The 22,601-nt window shown below is 44.3% G+C and overlaps 1 protein-coding gene across 16 annotated transcripts in view; it reads left to right on the top strand.

Annotated features, from left to right (window-relative positions):
• The window catches only part of raraa (retinoic acid receptor, alpha a), a 217,701-nt gene that overhangs the window by 17,188 nt on the left and 177,912 nt on the right, over positions 1 to 22,601 (top strand). For 3 of the 16 annotated variants that reach the window (XM_090202166.1, XM_090202161.1, XM_036946443.2), the window contains exon 1: positions 11,766 to 13,376. The exons of the other annotated variants lie outside the window; for them this stretch is intronic. The gene's annotated coding sequence lies outside the window, so the exon portion shown is untranslated. Of the gene's footprint in view, positions 1 to 11,765; positions 13,377 to 22,601 lie in introns of those variants that run through there. 16 annotated transcript variants of the gene reach the window in all.

The raw sequence follows: 22,601 nt of genomic DNA, 5'->3' as shown, positions 1-22,601 counted from the left end.
TTGGGCCACCTGGCTTGTTGCGAACTGTGTGAAGACTATTTCTTCCTAACAAAGACAGCCAACTTCGCCAAATGGGGGAGGATTTAACAAAAGCGCATTTGCGAAAAAAGCACAATCGTTGCACGACTGTACCTAACCATAAATATCAATGCCTTTCTTAAAATCAATACACAGAAGTATATATTTTTAAACCTGCATATTTAGCTAAAAGAAATCCAAGTTAGCAGGCAATATTAACCAGGTGAAATTGTGTCACTTCTCTTGCGTTCATTGCACGTAGAGTCAGGGTATATGCAACAGTTTGCGCCGCCTGGCTCGTTGCGAACTAATTTTCCAGAAATTTACGTAATTATGACATAACATTGAAGGTTGTGCAATGTAACAGGAATATTTAGACTTATGGATGCCATCCGTTAGATAAAATACAGAACGGTTCTGTATTTCACTGAAAGAATGAACGTTTTGTTTTCGAGATGATAGTTTCCGGATTTTACCATATTAATGACCTAAGGCTAGTATTTCTGTGTGTTATTATGTTATAATTAAGTCTATGATTTGATATTTGATAGACTGCTCTGACTGAGCGATGGTAGGCAACAGCAGGCTCGTAAGCATTCATTCATTCAAACAGCACTTTCGTGCGTTTTGCCAGCAGCTCTTCGCAATGCTGTTTATGACTTCAAGCCTATCAACTCTCGAGATTAGGCTGGTGTAACCAATGTGAAATGGCTAGCTAGTTAGCGGGGTGTGCGCTAATAGCGTTTCAAACGTCATTCGCTCTGAGACTTGGACTAGTTGTTCCCCTTGCTCTGCATGGGTAACGCTGCTTCGAGGGTGGCTGTTGTCGATGTGTTCCTGGTTTGAGCCCAGGTAGGAGCGAGGAGTGGGACGGAAGCTATACTGATAAACTGGCAATACTAAAATGCCTATAAGAAAATCCAATAGTCAAAGGTATATGAAATACAAATCGTATAGAGAGAAATAGTCCTATAATTCCTATAATAACTACAACCTAAACGAAGGAACCACCAGCTTTCATATGTTCTCATGTTCTGAGCAAGAAACTTAGCTTTCTTACATGGCACATATTGCACTTTTACTTTACTTTACTTTCCAAAAGTTTGTTTTTGCATTTATTTAAAGCAAATTGAACATGTTTCATTATTTATTTGAGGCTAAATTGATTTTATTGATGTATTATATTAAGTTAAAATAAGTGTTCATTCAGTATTTTTGTAATTGTCATTATTACAAATACATTTTAAAAAATCGACATCGGCTTTCTTTGGTCCTCCAATAATCGGTATCGGCGTCGAAAAATCATATTCGGTCGACCTCTAGAGCGTGGCGTGTAAAAATGGTCTGTCCTCTGTTGCAATACTCCCTACCAAGTTCCAAACTGGCTCTGGATGCAAGATCAGCACAATAACTGCTTGTCGGGAGCTTCATGAAATGGGTTTCAATGGCCGAGCAGCCACACAATCCTAAGATCACCATCCACAATGCCAAGCGTCGGCTGCAGTGGTGTAAAGCTTGTCACCATTGGAATTTGAAGCAGTGGGTTTGGCGGTTGTTTGCCCGAATGCATAGTGCAAGCTGTAAAGTGGAGGAGGAATAATGGTCTGGGGCTGTTTTTCATGGTTTGAGAAATCTTAACGCTACAGCATCCAATGACATTCTAGACAATTCTGTTGCTTCCAACTTTGTGGTAACAGTTTGGGGAAGGCCTTTTATTGTTTCAGCATGACAATGCCCCCGTGCACAGAGCGAGGTCCATAAAGAAATGGTTTGTCGAGATCGGTGTGTAGGAACTTGACTAGCCTGCACAGAGCCCTGACCTCAACCCCATCGATCACCTTTTAGGATGAATTGGAATGCTGACTGCGAGCCAGGCTTTAATCGCCCATCAGTGACCGACCTCACTAATACTCTTGTGGCTGATTGGAAGCAAGTCCCCACAGCAATGTTCCAACATCTAGTGGAAAGCCTTCCCAGAGGAACGGAGGCTGTTATAGCAGCAAATGGGGGACCAACTCCATATTAATGCCCCATGATTTTGGAATGAGATGTTCGACAAGCAGGTGTCCACATACTTTTGGTTATGTAGTGTATATGTCTTATTGCAGTCTTAGTGTTGATGAGTTTATTTCACCCAGCCTTTGTCCTGTGGTTTCTTGTCAGAGAACGTGTTGTTTTCTCCATGTAATGTACACACACACACACACACACACACACTGCAGCAGGCACATTAGCCTTTACATTCTTACTGATTCGTGGCATTGGGAGAAAGGCATATTGATAAATACCTGGAGTACTCACTCATCGAAATTGCTAAACTAAATTGGGCAGAACTGAGACTTATGCGGCGCAGTAAATTAAACAAGCAATCTTCTCTGCTGGGTGACGGCACAATGGTGATTAGGCTTTCGTGTGAGTTACCATTCATTATGTATGACTGTGCTGTGGGCTGCCTGCAGTTAAATAGACCCACAGTCCATTGACTGGGTGCATTATCAGAGACCGAGCGAGCGGGAGGGAGTTAAAAATTGCTTTAGTTCCTGTCCGAGTTTCATTTTCAGCCAAATGAAGGTGGAAACCCCAAGCGTGTAGTTTGGCGTCCTGCGTGTGTGAAATGTGGTGGGGGTGCTCCAGGAGGTGTTCGCTGCTTTGTGTTCCGGGGCTATTTCCACAACGTCTTTCGCTATGTACACACCAGCCACTCTTCGTTTGTCAAAGCCCTCTCTGCCTCTAACTTGCTGCTCCCGCCCTAATATAAGGCGATCTTTGTCTCATCTGTAGCTCCATGTATGTTTCCCTACAACTCGTATGTATCTTGAGAGGCTTGCTCTGTTTAGCTTGTGACATTTTCAGTAGCTTACATGACTGTGTTCAGCAAACACTAGAATCCTATGTTATGTCAACATGATTTTGCTGAGCACAAGTGTTGATGATCAGGGAGTCTGAGCTGAGCAGGACTGTTACGATGTGTCTTGTTTCATAAGGTTTAAAGGGTGTGAAGGTTTTATATGCATAGGCCTATTTGATGAAGAGTGTCACCTACTTTCCATGGCTGTCCAGTCCACACACTGTCTTTGTAGACCTTAACAGCAGACCCAGGAGTAGCCCTATGGCAAATATTTGTGTTATTGTCAACGTTATGATTTTTCTGTGAGATTGACCTGGTAGTTATGTTGTGTTGGAGTGCTCCATTACCGTATAATGTGTTGCAGTACTCTTATTTAGTACAATTATATTTAGCCTGAATAGAATAGCGGCAACAACGAAAAATAGATGTGACCTAATGGAAATACATGTGAGCTAATTGCCCCTCTGAAAACGGTATCTTTTCTAGGTGTTAGGCAAGGCTGGACAGACTCTTATGAAAGAGTGGAATGCCAAAATTGAATGCGTTTTGTGTTCGTTTGATAATTGCAATCACCAAGGAATTTTCGGCCCACACACAACTTATGAAACGGGAGCTGAAACGAACGCTATGTTTGTTTTGCTTGTCGAATTCTTGCCATCTCTTCGGCGAGGGTGGATTTCTCTAGCGTGAGCAAGTCTCTCTCCATTGTCCCAGTGTTGGCGGTTCCCACATCGTACAACAGGATGCGGTCATCCTCAGTTGGCCCCTAGCTTTCAGTAGTCACTCGCTCTACTCATCTGCAGTGCAGCAACCATTTTGGGGCTGCACTCTGTTCTGAGATGCTCTGTGGGAAGGTCCCCGAGGGGTGGGGTATTCTCTGATAAGCATTTCCCAAATCTATTTCTCACTATATTTCTCCCATTGGTTCATTTGGACAGCTAGACATTGTGTTGTAACTAGCACTCACCACAACACACACCCCCGGCATTGTTTTCCTATCAAGCCAAATTGAATTTTAACTGCCCTCATGAAGCATGAAATACTGGGCTTTATATTGACTCTGGCAGGTATTTAAACTTCTGATATGATCCAGACCACAGTCATTAAATCGTCAAACTGACGCAATGTTTCATTGCTTTTGCCTGAAGCCAGCATGGCATGTTTTTCCATTCAGGGATTCCAATATTTGTCTCTCTCTCATAAACACTGGGCATCTGGTTGCCTGTAGTAAGTCTTCATTAGCGTAGAGGTTGATGTAAAAATGCGGTTGAAATTCTATAGAGAAAGCAGCCTCCTTGGTTCTCATTTGGAAGCTAGCAGAGGTATGATAAATGTAGCCATCACCTATTGACCCATAGAGGTCAACTTGGTGCACTTAACCCCCAACCCCCTCTATCTCAGTCAGCCCGTGGATACTCTGCGCCAGGCCAAATTTGTCTAACTATTTGTACTTTTTGACCGTTGTCTTCTACTTTACGCCAACTTATAATTACCAGCTAACTGTGTACTGTCTTGTTTACAGTTCACTGTTAGATTCTTCCCCAATTCCTCTGTGCAGAAATACATATTATTGGCCTTCAGGGATGCTTGGCCTTCAGCAATATTCTCTGTTTTGATCTCAAAATAGGCCATCCACGTGAATCGTGTAGATCTGAAGAAAAATGTTTGGGAATGGGAGGGGTGGTCTGTTTCTCATATCGAGATCATCCCTACTCGTTCTACAATGAGAATATCAAACCAAGTTCAGAGCGTGGTGTCAGATATGTCAGATCAGAATGAGTGCTTCATCCAAAATCAGCTGTGATCAGCCAGACGCATCCCCTACCAGCCGTTACTCACCTGCTTCTCCGTCCTCTCTTTCTGCTCATCTCCATCCGTTTTAAAATGTCATTTAGCCGTGATGGCGAGCTGGGGTGTACAGACGGTGATGAGTCTTCTGTTGTTAAATGTGTTTAATTATTGGAGCAGCTCGCGGCGTGAGCGAAGTAGATGCACTACTTTTAATTTTGCCTGTAAGAACCAAGAGCCCAGGCCAGTCTGTCTAGGCTTCTCTGTCACGCAGCCATAGAGTGAAAAAAGAGCCCAGGCCAGTCTGTCTAGGCTTCTCTGTCACGCAGCCATAGAGTGAAAAAAGAGCCCAGGCCAGTCTGTCTAGGCTTCTCTGTCACGCAGCCATAGAGTGAAAAAAGAGCCCAGGCCAGTCTGTCTAGGCTTCTCTGTCACGCAGCCATAGAGTGAAAAAAGAGCCCAGGCCAGTCTGTCTAGGCTTCTCTGTCACGCAGCCATAGAGTGAAAAAAGAGCACAGTGACAGTTGTGCTTGCACCTTTACATAGTTGAAAACCGCGTGTCTCTAGCCCAAGCCATTCAAAAGCTGTGCCCCATATCATCCGAGCTATCTTTTCCCCTTTCTACTTCAATTCACACCCATTTCATGTCATTGAATAGACCATGTCGCGTGCGGTTTTAAACAACTGGAAGGCCACTAATTGTTGGTTTTGATAACAAACAACCATGTTTAGTCATGTTACCTAGCTAGCAAAAAATCTGGTAAGTTGACCAATAGGCTATGCACATTTGGATGCACATTTGGATGGCACAGGAGGAGTGGAAAAGGGATAGATGGCCTACTCAAAGGTAGGATGCATATGCCTAATCAATGTAATTCTAAGCTAGAGTATCTTAATAAAGAAATCGTTATATTTTTCTGTTTGTTATATTCTGTTTCGTGCCTATCTTTTCAAATGTTTCCTAATTTTTGGCACCCTTGATAGATAATCTCTTATCAAGGGTGCCAATAATATGGACATGACTGTAAATGCATAATGATCTGCGTGTCATTTTGTCAGTAAGGGAAAACGCACCTATATGAAACAATCTTTAGCCTGCTATTCAGATAACTATACCATCTCTCACACACACGCACTGCTCCCAACGTAGAAAATGTAGGACCAAACAGAACTGAACTAACACCAGAAAAAGAGCGCTTAGAAATACATTGGTAAGGCATATGCATCCTACCTTCCAAGCGTACTGTATCTCTTTGAGTAGGCCATCTATCCCCTTTCCGCTCTTCCTGCGCCGACCAAATTTGTGCATAGCGTATTGGTCAACTTACCAGGTTTTTGTTAGTGGCCTGCCAGTAGTTTTAAAAGCATATCAAGGATCTGGGAAGATTCTGTATGGAGGAATGGTCTAAGATCCCTCCTCATGTGTTCTCCAATCTCATAAAACATTTTAGAAAAAGGCTCAGTGTCGTTATCCTCGCAAGGGGAGAATGCTAGAGTATTGAAAAGAGGGGTGCTAATCATTTTGATACAGTGCCTTGCGAAAGTATTCGGCCCCCTTGAACCTTGCGACCTTTTGCCACATTTCAGGCTTCAAACATAAAGATATAAAACTGTATTTTTTTGTGACGAATCAACAACAAGTGGGACACAATCATGAAGTGGAACGACATTTATTGGATATTTCAAACTTTTTTAACAAATCAAAAACTGAAAAATTGGGCGTGCAAAATTATTCAGCCCCCTTAAGTTAATACTTTGTAGCGCCACCTTTTGCTGCGATTACAGCTGTAAGTCGTTTGGGGTATGTCTCTATCAGTTTTGCATATCGAGAGACTGACATTTTTTCCCATTCCTCCTTGCAAAACAGCTCGAGCTCAGTGAGGTTGGATGGAGAGCATTTGTGAACAGCAGTTTTCAGTTCTTTCCACAGATTTTCGATTGGATTCAGGTCTGGACTTTGACTTGGCCATTCTAACACCTGGATATGTTTATTTTTGAACCATTCCATTGTAGATTTTGCTTTATGTTTTGGATCATTGTCTTGTTGGAAGACAAATCTCCGTCCCAGTCTCAGGTCTTTTGCAGACTCCATCAGGTTCTTCCAGAATGGTCCTGGCTCCATCCATCTTCCCATCAATTTTAACCATCTTCCCTGTCCCTGCTGAAGAAAAGCAGGCCCAAACCATGATGCTGCCACCACCATGTTTGACAGTGGGGATGGTGTGTTCAGGCTGATGAGCTGTGTTGCTTTTACGCCAAACATAACGTTTTGCATTGTTGCCAAAAAGTTCAATTTTGGTTTCATCTGACCAGAGCACCTTCTTCCACATGTTTGGTGTGTCTCCCAGGTGGCTTGTGGCAAACTTTAAACAACACTTTTTATGGATGTTTTTAAGAAATGGCTTTCTTCTTGCCACTCTTCCATAAAGGCCAGATTTGTGCAATATACGACTGATTGTTGTCCTATGGACAGAGTCTCCCACCTCAGCTGTAGATATCTGCAGTTCATCCAGAGTGATCATGGGCCTCTTGGCTGCATCTCTGATCAGTCTTCTCCTTGTATGAGCTGAAAGTTTAGAGGGACGGCAGGTCTTGGTAGATTTGCAGTGGTCTGATACTCCTTCCATTTCAATATTATCGCTTGCACAGTGCTCCTTGGGATGTTTAAAGCTTGGGAAATCTTTTTGTATCCAAATCCGGCTTTAAACTTCTTCACAACAGTATCTCGGACCTGCCTGGTGTGTTCCTTGTTCTTCATGATGCTCTCTGCGCTTTCAACGGACCTCTGAGACTATCACAGTGCAGGTGCATTTATACGGAGACGTGATTACACACAGGTGGATTGTATTTATCATCATTAGTCATTTAGGTCAACATTGGATCATTCAGAGATCCTCACTGAACTTCTGGAGAGAGTTTGCTGCACTGAAAGTAAAGGGGCTGAATAATTTTGCACGCCCAATTTTTCAGTTTTTGATTTGTTAAAAAAGTTTGAAATATCCAATAAATGTCGTTCCACTTCATGATTGTGTCCCACTTGTTGTTGATTCTTCACAAAAAAATACAGTTTTATATCTTTATGTTTGAAGCCTGAAATGTGGCAAAAGGTCGCAAAGTTCAAGGGGGCCGAATACTTTCGCAAGGCACTGTATATATATTACTTAAACAATCTCCAAAAATATTGTAGCATACAATATAGCTCAGTACTTTATATTATTTATTTCATACAGTATTTTTTTATCATTTTATCAAGGGTGCCAATAAATATGGACCTGACTGTATATTCCTTCCATTCTTCCTGCCAAATCACAGGGATGCCAGGGATCACAGGGATGCCAGGGATCACAGGGATGCCAGGGATCACAGGGATGCCTTTTGGATATGAGCAAATCAACCCTTTCTGCATACTTTCTGCAGTAACCTATTCTATTATACAGTAAACAGTTTGGAGTTAGATTCAATGTATTGTATTGAGTACTGGTGTGAATATCAGGGACAGGTTTTTGTGAAGAACATGCAGTACATATAGAAAACGAGAACAGGCGTCCTGGGGGGGCTGGGCTCACAGGACGCTAATAATCCCCCACCCCGTTGTATCACAGTACATGCTCGCTATTGTGATACTTGGCCTGGTATCGCATCATTAGTCAAACTTTAGTATTGTGACAACCAGTGCTTGACTGAAATAGGTTCCGGTACTCATTTTGGAATGCCTGTACAGTTGTATATTTAGGTGCAGGAGTTCCACAATACTTTTGAGCAAATATTCTGTAAGAGGAACAGGCGCTCAACCAGTAGAAAATTTGAGGTGCTCTGCTCCGGTGAGATCCTGCCCAAGTCGAGCACTGAACAACGCTAAAAATGTTTTGTACTTTATGCAAATGTAAACGTTTCCATGTGGGGTGGGGTGGGGGGGGAGTAACCTTTTAGGGACTCGCCATTTTGCATCCTTTACCTTGTACCTTCTAAAGTGACTTTGGCTCGAGATATATCCTCCTCCCTCAGCTTTGATCTGACCTTGGTCCTCAAATATCCATTTTTTTGGGGGATCTGACCAAGGAGATAAGGAAATTATTGCAAAAAATCATATGTAGCAAATTTGGATGAAGGAGGGCAGTGACGCAGATAAACTTCCTAGTTGGATTCTGTTTCACCCCCCCTTTCCCGCCAGCAGTGTAAAGAATTACATGGAAGCTTTTGTTCTTTTGAAAATCCACCTTATAATGTCTACAGCAGGCTCCGTGTGTGAGCTTGTCTGATTAAAAACCGTCCTCCAGTGCCCAGTTATTGCTACACAATACACCACCACCCTGCCCTAGATTCTGTTAAACCCAAGCCAAATCGCTCTCCACTGTCAAGTCCTCTGGAAGTGAATGGTAAGTGTCGGTTGAAGAGACTATGCAGTCAAAGAATATGGTACAGGTGACAGGTATAATACCATTGTGTCTTTAACATGCTGCCAAGTTGGTTTTGCTCAGGTCTTCAGATGGCCCTCCCCCCACTTCAGTGTTCCGCATGACACTGATTGAGCCATTTCACACAGCTAAGCCGTGCTACGAGTCCCACTTTATAATGAAATAATACTGCTAAATCAAAGCTTGACAAATCTACTTTCTCCATGTTCTCACATTGAGGATTGGGAGGATTAGACCAAACATTTTTTTTAGTGCCACCATCTTTTCAGCTGCTTTTTAAGAATCTGTTCCAAATAGCAAAATGTGTGAATACAATAAAGGGTGGGGGGAGCATTGTTAGGGGAGCTGGCGCTGTGAAAAGGATATTATTATCTAGCAGTTAAGCCCAACATGTACATGAAAATATCCAGAATCCCTTTGCAGCGGTTTTGGCACCAGGCAGTTGTTAAGCGGAAGTCTTCTGAGACTTTCTCACCCCCCCCTCTCTCTCATCGTCTCATGCGCCCAAGCAGTTTGACATTACAGTGCGTGATAAAGTTGTTGAAATGCCACAGATCATGAAAAATTGAAGAGGACTTTTTTTTTCTCCATTCAGTGGAGTTTTCCTTAGCTTTCCTCTGAGACCTAGATCCTGATCTGAAATGCTGGAATGAACAGCGTAGTGCTTGTGTGCAGTCGTCTAGTTAGACTGACTTACTGCAAGTCAGCACAGCAGGAAGTTTGTCTAGATGAGACAACCCAACTTTTCTAGAGGGACGGAGTTGTTGGAAGGTAGGTCATCTAGATGTCGACAGTTAAGGCATTTCCATCTACAATGTGTTTTGCCCCTGACGCACCATCAATACAAATAGGCGTCAATATCCGTCCGGGCTCCCATTTTAAAACAACGACACTGTGTGGTGTTTGCTGTGCATTCAGCACTTTTGAAAAGCCATCAGGGTATTGAGCCGCAATTTCCTTCAAGGTCTGCATCAATTCCTCTCCTCTCTTTTGACTGTGACAAATGACAAGGGGCGTATGAATGTATGAATAAATGAATGAATGAATGAAACCCAGCGCTGCTCACTCACTCAATGTACCCCTCATAAAAATCACCAAGGCAGTTCTTCTGTGATTGCCTCGCTTGAAAACTTCTCATTAGACGAGTGTTTGGGTGATTAATCAGGATATTGACCATTGAAGGCAGATGGGGGAGGGGTTAGTTAGGGTCAGGGTCTTTAGGTTTGTGGTGGTGATCATCGTCTAGCAACACCCCCAAGGGCAGGAATGTTTGGGTTGCGTTGTACGACAGGTGGCGAAGAGACTAATTGATTTATGATCATGGTGATATACGATCTATCCCCTATTCTCCTCCCTACAAATACAAAAAGCAGAGAACGCCGGTGTCGCCCTGAATTATTACAAACTAGGCCAGTTAAAACGCAGAGCCTTCAACATTAGCATATGAAAGGGAGCAGGAAAAGGTGTACCAAGCTTCTGTGGTTTACCTTTTTGTGAATGCAGTTGAAAATGTGACCAAGCGTTCATTATTTTGGTGGCACATGGGAAATTATAATCTCATCATAATATTTACCAGCATTATCAAATTATAAGCACACAATATGATTTAGTATCTTGCCATTTTTTCCATGCTGCCCCGGGGGCAAACTTTACTAAATTAAATATTGGTGCAAAAAATAGCTTCCCTATTTCAATGGCTTGGTCAGATTAATGGCTTGACCAATGTGATACTTCTTATTGTGTACCTTTTTTAATTATGTTATGATTGATACTGTTCGCTTAACTTACTAAAAGTGAACGAAAATGGCAGGACAAATGCAAAACAGTATGTATGTATGGATGTTTTTTATATATACATATATACTAGTGTGAAAGTTGAAATCCCTCTCACATGATTGTAAATCAGAGAAACTCCTATCGTCACCCGGTCATATTCTGCACATTCTGTCTCATTGTCACGGCGTTTGAGAGGTTCTGTTGGAGTGAGTTGTGTGTCTCTACTGACAACCCTAATCTTTGTGTTTTGAGGTTCCACGGGGTGGCGTTGCATGACCCTCCCTGTTTATTTTGAAGGGTCTGAATGGACAATGGCGGTCTGTGACCTTGGCGTGAATGCGCATCTTTCGATCGCAGCGCCATCCTTTGGGATGTGAAGGGTCCATGGCTGTGGGGGCTTACCACTGAGAGCCAATGGCCTGGGGGCGGGTGTGTATTTGTATAGCGGGTCTGGTTAAAACAACACGTTATGTTTGTCTAATGCGAGCTCATGACTTTGGTCACAGGGCTGCCATTTCCAGATGACCCCCAGTGAGGAGACGACTGTTGTAACAACGCTTCACTCCCTCCGCACTCATTTATTCACACTTTCATATTTCATGGCCCAACGTGGCAGGGAGCCGCTGTCAGAATGAGTTAGAAAACGTCAGGTGTGGATGAATGTTTTTCTTTTGAGAGCTAAATCCGGCCTCCTGTTGAGGGGCCCAGTCTCTTGCAGGTGGAGCTGTGCTCTCAATCGGTCCCACTGTGTTATCATTTCAAACCCGTGCGACGGATACCTCCCGATTGAGCCAAACGGTGTGGGTCACGGCTATCGGGTTCCATTTGAAAAGCAGACGTACGTGTTTGGCAGCCGTCCAACCTGCCCCTCCATTTGTGTGTGTGTGTGTGTGTGTGTGTTAAGAGGTTAGCGTCTGCGAGAGCGTGGTCTCCAACAGCAAGGATAAAGATGTGATTACCCCAGGCTACTCCTGTCTATTCTCATCAGCGTTGGCTCCGAGCCTCACACCCAGCCCCCCCCCCCCCCCCCCCCCCCCCCCCCCCCTCCATAAATGAAGACATGATGGACCTAGTGGACCAGCAAAAGGCCAGCCATTACAAGCAAAGCTGACACGCTGCGCCAGCAGCAGCTGAGAGGAACGACGAGCAGAACTCCACTCAGACACAGGCCAGACCTGCAAACAGGAAGAGAGCGCTGCAGTGAGACAGGAAGTGAGGTCGGGGGTTACATGGGGCCCTAGCATGGGGCAGCTAATTGTCAGATTGGAGACACCGGATACCAGAGGAAGTGGAGCATGGAAACTAGCTTACAGCACAGAGTTTCTAAACCAAGAAATGCAACATGTGAGACTTCTGGGAATGCTTGTGAAGCAGACCATGCAGACCAGGCTGCGGTTTGAGGAGTTGATAAGGAATAACTTTTAGTGTCTCTTAGTTGAAAATGTTTTCTAAATCTAAAAGCGCAACCTAGATTCAAACCAATGTGTTAAGTAGTTGAACATGTTATTACTTCAACCCTGTGAAAGTTACGTTCTGAAACGTTTCATTTTAGTCAAAAACAACTTGATATCGAAGTGCCTTTGATTTTGATGGCCTTCACATGCGCAGTTCAGCGCGAGACGACCGCTAGACCCAATGACGCGTTTCTGCGAATCAGCATAGCTAGCCAACGTAGCCACAAGCGCGACCTGGGATTTCTATTGGATTTCTAGTCCCACTGTCTTGTCTTTGCTTACAATTATATTTGACAAAAACCCATTTTAAATGGTCAGCCCTGGCAAGGATCCTTAACTGCAGTCCAAAACAGTTTTGTTATTCTTAAGGATTCATCTAAGATATTAATGTCTTTTTAGATATCCAGGTCTGCAATTCATGTCATGTTGCTTTTGGTAAAGTATGGCCTGGCACATGTCACATTTCCAGTTTTCCCCTTGAAACTTGGCATTAATTACGATTTGCATTTGTGGCGGGACATATTAGTAAACAGTCGCTATGTTTTAGCGACGGCTTCTTTAGCGTAAACAAAACCGATGCAACTAAACCAAGTGTCCCGTCTAACCGCTATCTAACCCAGAATTTCCCTGGTTGAAGTAGTCTTTGTCCCATGTCATGCTGAGGGTGATTTCTAGCCTCTGCCACCTGATTCACATTGCTGTAATTGAGTTGCAGCCATTCACACTGCGAATTTGTAGGCCTTAGGTAATCCGCACACAGACACCACAAAAATACTTTTTTTCTCCCACTTTCACATGATGTCGGGAGGGGGAAAAAAGAGCGCCCAATCTGGTGGCACGAGAGATTACCCGTAGCCGAGGGAGGGAGTGGGAGAATGTGAGAGAGACTTGTGAGTGAGGCGACTGTCACTGCCGCGGCACAGAGAGAGGGAAAGATTGAGTGAGGCTGCATGCAGCATGTGGATAAGGACCAAAGCTCCCAGTTTGAGGGGCTCTCTCTCCCAGAGCTGAGGATCTGCAATCAATTGACTGGGAGATTTCCTCGGCCAAAAAAAAGGGCGGATTTACGTTTTTGGGGTAAGCCCGAATTTGTCGGCCCTGTGAAACCTCGGGAATGGTCAGACCGAGTCCTTCTAAGAGGCAGCGGGTGCTCATTGGTTTCATTTGTCTTTTTCGTTGCATGCCACTGTTTATCTTAGTGGGTTTTGTGGTTGATTTGTTTAAGTTTAGAGAGCCGTGTCAAGCCTCTGTCTTGTCTTACCTTGTGCTGACATGGTGAAGTGAAGATCACTTACCGTTGTATTGTTGGAATGTCTTCAAAGGCTTCACCCTGTTTGTCAAACTCAACACACTCACCCATATTACGTAACCAGTGGCATGTGGCCTACGATCTGCGAGTGTCAGATCAAGTGTAATTCCACTGTTTTTCCTCATTTGGAACATCTAGTAACAGTTTTATTCCCAAGTTAAAATGGCAAAGATAAAGCAGAACTGAACAGCTTTTCATTAGGTTTAGGCAGAGCAAGTCAAGTTGCGTTTGGTGACCTTTACAAGTGAATAGGCTTTGGTCCAGTGCCCTACTTTAGGCTATAGGCCACGGCACACAGTAAAGCAGGACAGTGTTCATTTCAGACGGCCAACCAGACTGTGACCAGAGGGATGAGATTGCGGGTTTGTCCTGCCAGCACCACAGGGAGGTGATCAGTCCCTTCCAGGTGGTAACAGGAAAGACTGATAGGATGTGCATGATGACGCCAAGGCCAGCCCTGCCCCTGCCCAGCCCTGCCCCCTGTTCCTGAAGTATGCCTGCCTCTAGACAGACTGTGTGCATCCACAGAGGATGTCCATGTGTCTAAACTATGGCTGACAAGTCGCCTGGCAAAACCCCCATTAGGCTAGCTAACCACATTTGAGCTGAGCTGGCATATGGCTGGCTGGGGCTGGCCAACTGGCCTCCTCCTCTCTTTTACTTTCTGTCCTTTCTATGTGCTCGGGACATATTTTTATTTTTTTTACTCTAGCCTTCCTTTCTCATATGACTTTGAACTCTAGGAAATATCACTCTACCCCACTCCCGATTGCTCTTTGAGTTTGCTTCAGGGTTGAAGCAACATTTGAACTTGCCTCTCAGAAGTCCCAGCTTTTAGGTGGTGAGCAGCTCCAGCAGCTGATGTGTAACACATGCCTTTAATGATTCTCACTCTGTGTGCGGTCTGAAGCAAGTGGTTACCTTGGTCTTCTTCATGGAAAGTATTATGGCGTTTTCATTGTCGGGTGTGTGATCTTGTGATTTCTTTAAGCAAATGAAACCCACAGAGTTATGAAACCCACAGAGTATCAGGCGAGTCCTACTGGAGCTAAGAATGGCTACAGTATGGTGTTGCTGTCGCAATTCCTTTGACACTCGGGTATTGTGTGATTTCTTTAGGAGACGGTATAGAGCTAGTTATTGAATGGTTCCGATATTTATGTGTGTTCTCACAAAGCCCTTTGCCCTCGAATGTTCTGATATTATTGAGCGATTCTCAGCAATGGAATGTTCGATTTCTTGTGTCGGCTGAGAAAGAACTCGACTAAAGTATTGTTCCTATGTAGCCACAGACAGGTTTGTCATCTGTGAATTTAGCTAATCATGAATGAGTGTTGCTGCCGACAGTTGAGGGGTTCTCTGTGCCATAGTTTGTTGGTGGTTAACTTCCCCTAAAGCTGTGGAATGCTGGGAATCACCCCCCCCCCCCCCCTAGCGACGTGGCATGTGACAGTGGCCCATCCAAACCTCATCACTGAGAAGAGATTGTTTCCTCTCTCCATATCTCGTAGCCCCCAGCCCCCCCCCCTCCCCCCCCCGCTTTTTACACACCTCTCCATCTATTTCTATCTCTACACTGTCTCAAAATGAAGACAGTCCCGGTGCTTGACACGACTCTAGTAGGCCAGCATAGGGTTTGAAATGTTACGAGGCTCATTCCCGGCCTACTGTGTCTACTATAGAGTCTGGCTCGTTTAATGGTGAGCAGAGGGAAAGTGGGACAAACTCTCTGACCCGGAGTCACACACAAGGGTCCTTCACAGATATGTGAAGTGCTGTAATGTTTGGTATTGTCTGACGCATGTCTGGACAGTGGCGACACTAAACTGGAGCCTGTGAAGATGTTTTGAATTTAAACACTTAACACTTTGTATGTGACTACTGTAGTACTTGGACTAAAGATCATTTAAATTGATTTGGTTTTGATGTTTAGCACCCACACTGCCCGAATTCCTCCATTGCACTGAGGCAGTCTGTTAAGAGCTATTGTCGAGCGAGAGTGTGGGGGAGACTTATGATCCCCACAGCAGTCGTGAGCATGCAGGCGAGAGGGCGTAGCTAGCTCCAGACTGAACAGTCTGCAGTTCCTCTTCTGGAGCTTTGGGGCTACTCCTGACAGGATCTTGGCAGCGGGAAACCTAAACAAATTCCCTGTGCCACTCCGGAGCGGCGGCTCGCTGAGGCTCTCCCTGTTACCATACATGCACAGCTCAGCGTGGGCCAGCTGTGGAGAATGACAAGCTGTTAAAGGACCAGGTGACCCCTCGAGGCCTTAAAAGGGGGCGGCTGTGCCTCTTCCACGGACCGGAGCTCTGTACTGCAGCCTTGTTGCAGTCTGACAGTGACTTTTGTTGCTGCCCGGCCCGTAGACTTCCTCTGAGATTACAAACAACAAGGATCAGCCCGGAGGATGGGGAGCTACACTATGAGGGCTCCAAAATGGCTGTATTTTGCCGAACCAGTGAAATAGCGAGAGAGGGGAAAAAGTCATCAGAAATGTTGCAGTCTGGGGATGTGGAGCAAGGAAGTCCAGGCCCTGTAATCCAGTATGGAAGAACGGGTGTGGAGGGCTCCTTCTCATAAAGCCTCGAAACGAGCCAGACTCTCGCTCTCTCTCTTCCCCCCCCCCTCCCCTCCCTCGCTCTCACTCACTCACACACGAAGCACAGTACTGTATTGTGTGTGAGCACTAGCTGCTCTGGTCACCGGCCAAAGCCAGGAACCCAGATCGCTGCAACAGAGGACCCACAGCCACACAACTAAAGGGCGGGGAGGTAGGAGTTGTTATATAGTTCGGTGGACGGCCGAGCCAACAGGCACCGCTCACTATAGCTGTCCGAGCTCAGCAGCACTTCAGCAAAAGAGGGGTGAGCCAGTTAACTAGATCTTTGATCAGCTGGAGAAGGTTTTTTTCAACAGGGGGATGCAGCCGCCGGGCCTTGACTTGGCACACCGGCTCCATTTCATAACAACTGGTAAAGGCATTTGCCTGGCTTTTAATGGTCACTGCGTCTCCATAACGTCATCCAAGTGCACAGTTTTCATCCCGCTCCCAGTGACGGTGGTGAGATCTGCACTGGAGGAGTGGAGAAGAAAGAAAAGTCTAAATTGAGTTTAGTGCCGAATTATATTATTGTGAATCTTGGGGCGACACTGGTGTTTTTCCTACGGTGCTGGAGCAGGGCTGGACTTGGACTGCATCATTTGTTTATTTTACTGGCCTATTGAGAGTGTCTGCAGGTCTCAAATCGCCTGAAATGTATCACGTTTTCAATCTCCGCCTCTTGATGGAGCGTCGACAGGCTACCACGTGGAGGTTTTTAAAGCATCTGATCAAACATTACCCTACATTACGTGTCTTCATTTAATTGTCATATCAAACTGGAAGGCCTACAGCATTGCAATGTGAAAGGGCACAGGCACTACATTTTGCTATTAAAACCTAAAAAGACACTATGGCACATTTAGTTATGTCATCGGCACACATTTTGTAATACGGAAATGCAGTAATACTGTTTTTCTCTGCGCTCCGAGTCTGACAAGATAGAGGAATAGAACATTCAGTGCTCCCTGACTATGTGCAGTGGGAGTGCGTGACAGAGTCTTAGGATCAAGCTGTTCCACACACACACACACACACACACACACAGACCGAGAGGGAGGGAGAGATCCTGGTGTGGTGGTATTCTCCTGGGATGCCGCTAGCTGGTGTGCCCCCCTCCCTCTATGGAGCGTAGCCTTTCTCCAGTGGAGAAAAATCTCCAATAGACGACAAGGGAGGTAGTGACAGCGGGGAGGGCCCCAGCTGCACTCAGGCCCCACTGCACACATCTCCCATAATGGCCACCTATCGATCCCCGGCCCTCCTTGTCCACACTCAATGCAGATCGATGCGCACCTAACAAAGAGTCTCGGGAGGCTACTTCACATCCTGCGGTGTGTTTCTCCACCGTAGAGGGGAGGACAGCTCTGTGTGTGTGTGTGTGTGTGTGTGTGTATATGTGTGTGTGAAGGAGGGGAGGGGTGTACGTGTTCGGGTGCGCTGGCCTATGTGTTCTCACTGTGGTATGTTTCTGTGGGCATGTGTGTGTATTGAAAATGCATGTATTGAAAATCTTGTCCAATCACGTTAACAGACCTTGGCTGGACTGGAACAGGGATGCAACAGTCAATAGTGTCAGAGCAAATAAAGCTTAAAATAGAAAAGGGTGCAGTCACCACTACCATCGAAACGCTACCACATGAAGACGTTAGCCTAGTGGAGCAAATCAGACACACAAACTGTTTCACCCTTTCGCAGTCCACATTCTCTCGCATCACTTCAAAACCCAAAAAGCAGAGGGAAGACCAAAAAATAATAAAAGGATTTGAAAACGGATTAATCAATCGAAGAGCCACATGAAACTTTGCTTGTTATTGTTAACAGTTGATTTATGAAGGTCTTGGATGTGGGTCAAGCATTCCCCTCCCACACCTCTGTTCCTCCTTACCCAGCTCGGTGCTCACCCCCCCCCCCCTGGTCTCTTCCCTGCTTCCCTTCTCTTCCCTTTGTCTCTCATCTGGTTCTGTGTTTTTGTTAGAAGACACTTGATTAATGATGCCAAAGACAAAAGGCTCCAGTTTGAGCAAGGGCCACGGCCCAGATAGAGCTAAGGTAAATAAAAAAACATGTGCTTTGGACAGCCACTGAGAGCACGACTGGACTGGAGAAATTGATGACAGGGCTTCGTCTGATATATTATATGCATTTATATAGCCTTGAGTGGGAAAAGTAGTGCGTCAATGTTCTATTTATACGATGGGTAGGCCTAGAATGCCTATTTGCTGTGTGTGTGTGTCCAACTGGCAGTGTGGACAGCTCAACAGTTGCTGTGTCATGTGACTGGGATAGAGGTCAGAGGCTTTGTACATGCACTACATTCCCAAAAGTATGTGGACACCTGCTCGTCGAACATCTCATTCCAGAATCATGGGCATTCATTTGAAGTTGCCTTTGCTGCTATAACAGCTAGAGGTCGACCGATTTATGATTTTTCAACACCGATACCGATTAATCGGACGATTTAAAAAAAATAAAAAAATTGTGTTAATAATATATATATATATTTTTAAATTTGTAATAATGACAATTACAAAAATACTGAATGAACACTTATTTTAACTTATTATAATACATCAATAAAATCAATTTAGCCTCAAGTAAATAATGAAACATGTTCCATTTGGTTTAAATAATGCAAAAACAAAGTGTTGGAGAAGAAAGTAAAAGTGCAATATGTGCCATGTAAGAAAGCTAACGTTTAATGTTCCTTGCTCAGAACATGTGAAAGCTGGTGGTTCCATTTAACATGAGTCTTCAATATTCCCAAGTAAGAAGTTTTAGGTTGTAGTTATTATAGGAATTATAGGACTATTTCTCTCTATACTATTTGTATTTCATTAACCATTGACTATTAGACGTTCTTATAGGCACTTTAGTATTGCCAGTGTAACAGTATAGCTTCCGTCCCTCTTCTCACTCCTCCCTGGGCTCGAACCAGCAACACAACGACAACAGCCACCATCGAAGCAGCGTTACCCATGCAGAGCAAGGGGAACAACTACTAGAAGGATCAGAGTGACGTTTGAAACGCTATTAACGCGCGCTAACTAGCTAGCCATTTTACTTCGGTTACACTAGCCTCACCTCGGGAGTTGATAGGCTTGAAGTCATAAACAGCGCAATGCTTGACACACAACGAATAGCTGCCTGCAAAACGCACGAAAGTGAATGTTTACGCGCCTGCCTCTGCCTACCACCGCTCAGTCAGATACTTAGATACTTGTATACTTGTATGCTCAGTCAGATTATATGCAACGTAGGACACGCTAGATAATATCTAGTAGTATCATCAACCATGTGTAGTTAACTAGTGATTATGATTCATTGTTTTTTATAAGATAAGTTTAATGCTAGCTAGCAACTTACCTTGGCTTACTGCATTCGCATAACAGGCAGTCTCCTTGTGGAGTGCAACGAGAGAGAGGCAGGTCGTTATTGCGTTGGACTAGTTAACTGTAAGGTTGCAAGATTGGATCCCCCGAGCTGACAAAGTGAAAATATGTCGTTCTGCCCCTGAATGATGCAGTTAACCCACCATTCCTAGGCCGTCATTGACAATAAGAATGTGTTATTAACTGACTTGCCTAGTTAAATAAAGGTATATAAAAAAAATTACGCCCAAAAATACCGATTTCCGATTGTTATGAAAACTTGAAATCGGCCCTAATTAATCGGCCATTCCGATTAATCGGTCGACTTCTAATAACAGCCTACACTCTTCTGGGAAGGCTTTCCAATAGATGTTGGAACATTGCTGCAGGGACTTGCTTCCATTCAGCCACAAGCATCAGTGAGGTCGGGCAGTGACGTTGGACGATTAGGCCTGGCTCACAGTCTGCATTCCAATTCATCACAAAGGTGTTTGATAAGGTTGAGGTCAGGGTCAGGCCAGTCAAGTTCTTCCACACCGATCTCAACAAACCATTTCTTTATGGACTTCGCTTTGTGCACGGGGACATTGTTATGGTGAAACAGGAAATGGCCTTCCCCACACTGTTGCCACAAAGTTGGAAGCACAGAATCGTCTAGAATGTCATTGTATGCTGTAGTGTTAAGATTTCCCTTCACTGGAATTAATGAACCATGAAAAACAGCCCCAGACCATTTTTCCTCCTCCACCAAACTTTACAGTTGGCACTATGCAATCGGGCAGGTAGCGTTCTCCTGGTTTCCACCAAACCCAGATTAGTCTGTCAGACTGCCAGATGGTGAAGCGTGATTCGTCACTCCAGAGAACACGTTTCCACTGCTCCAGAGTCCAATGGCGGCGAGCTTTACACCACTCCAGCCGACGCTTGGCATTGCGCATGGTCATCTCAGGCTTGTGTGCTGCTCCTCGGCCATGGAAACCCATTTCATGAAGCTCTCGACGAACAGTTAGTGTGCTGACGTTGCTTCTAGAGGCAGTTTGGAACCCAGTAGTGAGTGTTGCAACCAAGGACAGGCGATTTTGATGTGCTTAAGCACTCGGCTTTCTTGTTTTGTGAGCTTGTGTGGCCTACCACTTCACGGCTGAGCCGTTGTTGCTTTTAAAGGTTTCCACTTCATAATACCAGCACTTATAATTGACCAGGGCAGCTCTAGCAGGGCAGAAATTTGACAAATGTACTTGTTGGAAAGGTGGCATCCAAGTTGAAAGTCACTGAGCTCTTCAGTACGGGCCATTCTACTGCCAAAGTTTGTCTATGGAGATTGCATGGCTATGTGCTCGACGTTATACACCTGTTAGCGCAACGGGTGTGACTGAAATAGCCACGCCCACTAATTTGAAGTGTCCACATACTTTTGGCTATGTAGTATGTATATAGTGGGCCGCTGTTATTCATTTATCTGTATCTATGTTCTGCAGATGTGTTTTTTTTCTCAGTTCGGTGAAAATAAGTTTCAACACCTGAATGCTTCTGTTCTCTTTCAGGCTTTACAGGAAGGAGGCTTTTGTCAACGAGGATGTTGTAAAGAAAATTCCATTGAATGATAAGGAACCATCCTTCGTTGCAAGTCAGAATATTGATGTCTGTAGCTTTTAGTGTTGACAATAGTGCGGCTCGGTGCAGTGTCTTACTTTATCAGCCTTCGGTGTGTGCGTGTGTGGCAGCATTGGCACAGCTGTAATTGGGAAATTCCACATTAATGTAATTGCGCTGAGGCTCAGATTTTTCTCTTAAAATGTATTCCAAACGAAAAACATTAATGTCAGTTTAACACACCATACAACCCAATTTGACCAAAACACATTTACTGGAAGAACAGTGCCGATGCAAAGTTTGGTGACAGTATTTCTGTAAAAATGTCCCTCCAGTTTTTAATTTTTTTTCATGCAAACACATTTAAAAAAAAAAAAATGATGTTAAATATCTGCTCTGAATTAAGATTCAAAGATGTCTTCAGAAAGAATGGGCTATCAGCTATTACATGACACCTTGAGTGTGGAAAAACTATCTTTTGATTATTGAACTACAGTAAGTGAAGTGGTAACAGAATTGCGGTAACAGAATTTGGTCATGGGTCCCTGATCTGTACAACACATATGAATGTCTTTCTCTTCATGATGATGTTTCCTACAAAGGTAGAAATATGTAATATCCTCCTTTACATACTGTATTTGGGTATTTTTTCTACCAACTGGCTATTATTTTCATGACATTGGCAAAGTAGTTTACCTCCATCTATTGGTCACGTCATTGCCATTGTTATGAACGTTCGTCCCACAGACACCGCAGCCACATTGAGGACCTAAAGTAGAACGGGAGCTACTGACTGTTTCGCCCAGTGATGTAGTGGAGTCACTAAACCTTGAGTCTGAATCGAGTCCCAAGTCCCCAGTGCTTGAGTCCTGGTCCAAGTGCTCAAGTCTGAGTCACTGGGTCCACACGAAGTCAAAATAGTTATTTACCCTGTCAGATAGCGTAGTGGCAAGAGGAAGTTAGTCAAATTGTTTGCTTTCCTTTTTCCTTTCTGTCTGCGCTACAACATGTTTGCCTAAAGGCTACAAGTGACGTTACCAGGGCCACGTACAGTTGCGAAACGTTCGCGAACGTAGCAGATATGCTTGATAAGTGTAAAATGCGGCCCACCGACGCACGATAGAAGTCCAAATCAATGGAGCACAGGTATTATTGGTCATGTCTATTGAATGGTAGCCTTTTTTATTGATTTTGATTTCACCTTTATTTAACCAGGTAGGCTAGTTGAGAACAAGTTCTCATTTACAACGGCGACCTGGCCAAGATGAAAGATGCAAAGCAGTTCGACACAAACACCAACACAGAGTTACATATGGAATAAACCAACATACAGTCAATAATACAGTATAAAAAAGTATATATACATTGTGTGCAAATGAGGTAGGATAAGGGAGGTAAGGCAATAAATAGGCCATGGTGGCGAAGTA

This window comes from Oncorhynchus mykiss, chromosome 16, assembly GCF_057628025.1.
Source record: "Oncorhynchus mykiss isolate SJ-2025 chromosome 16, ASM5762802v1, whole genome shotgun sequence".
Classification (NCBI taxonomy): domain Eukaryota; kingdom Metazoa; phylum Chordata; class Actinopteri; order Salmoniformes; family Salmonidae; genus Oncorhynchus; species Oncorhynchus mykiss.
This window is presented reverse-complemented; position numbering and strand designations above follow the sequence as displayed.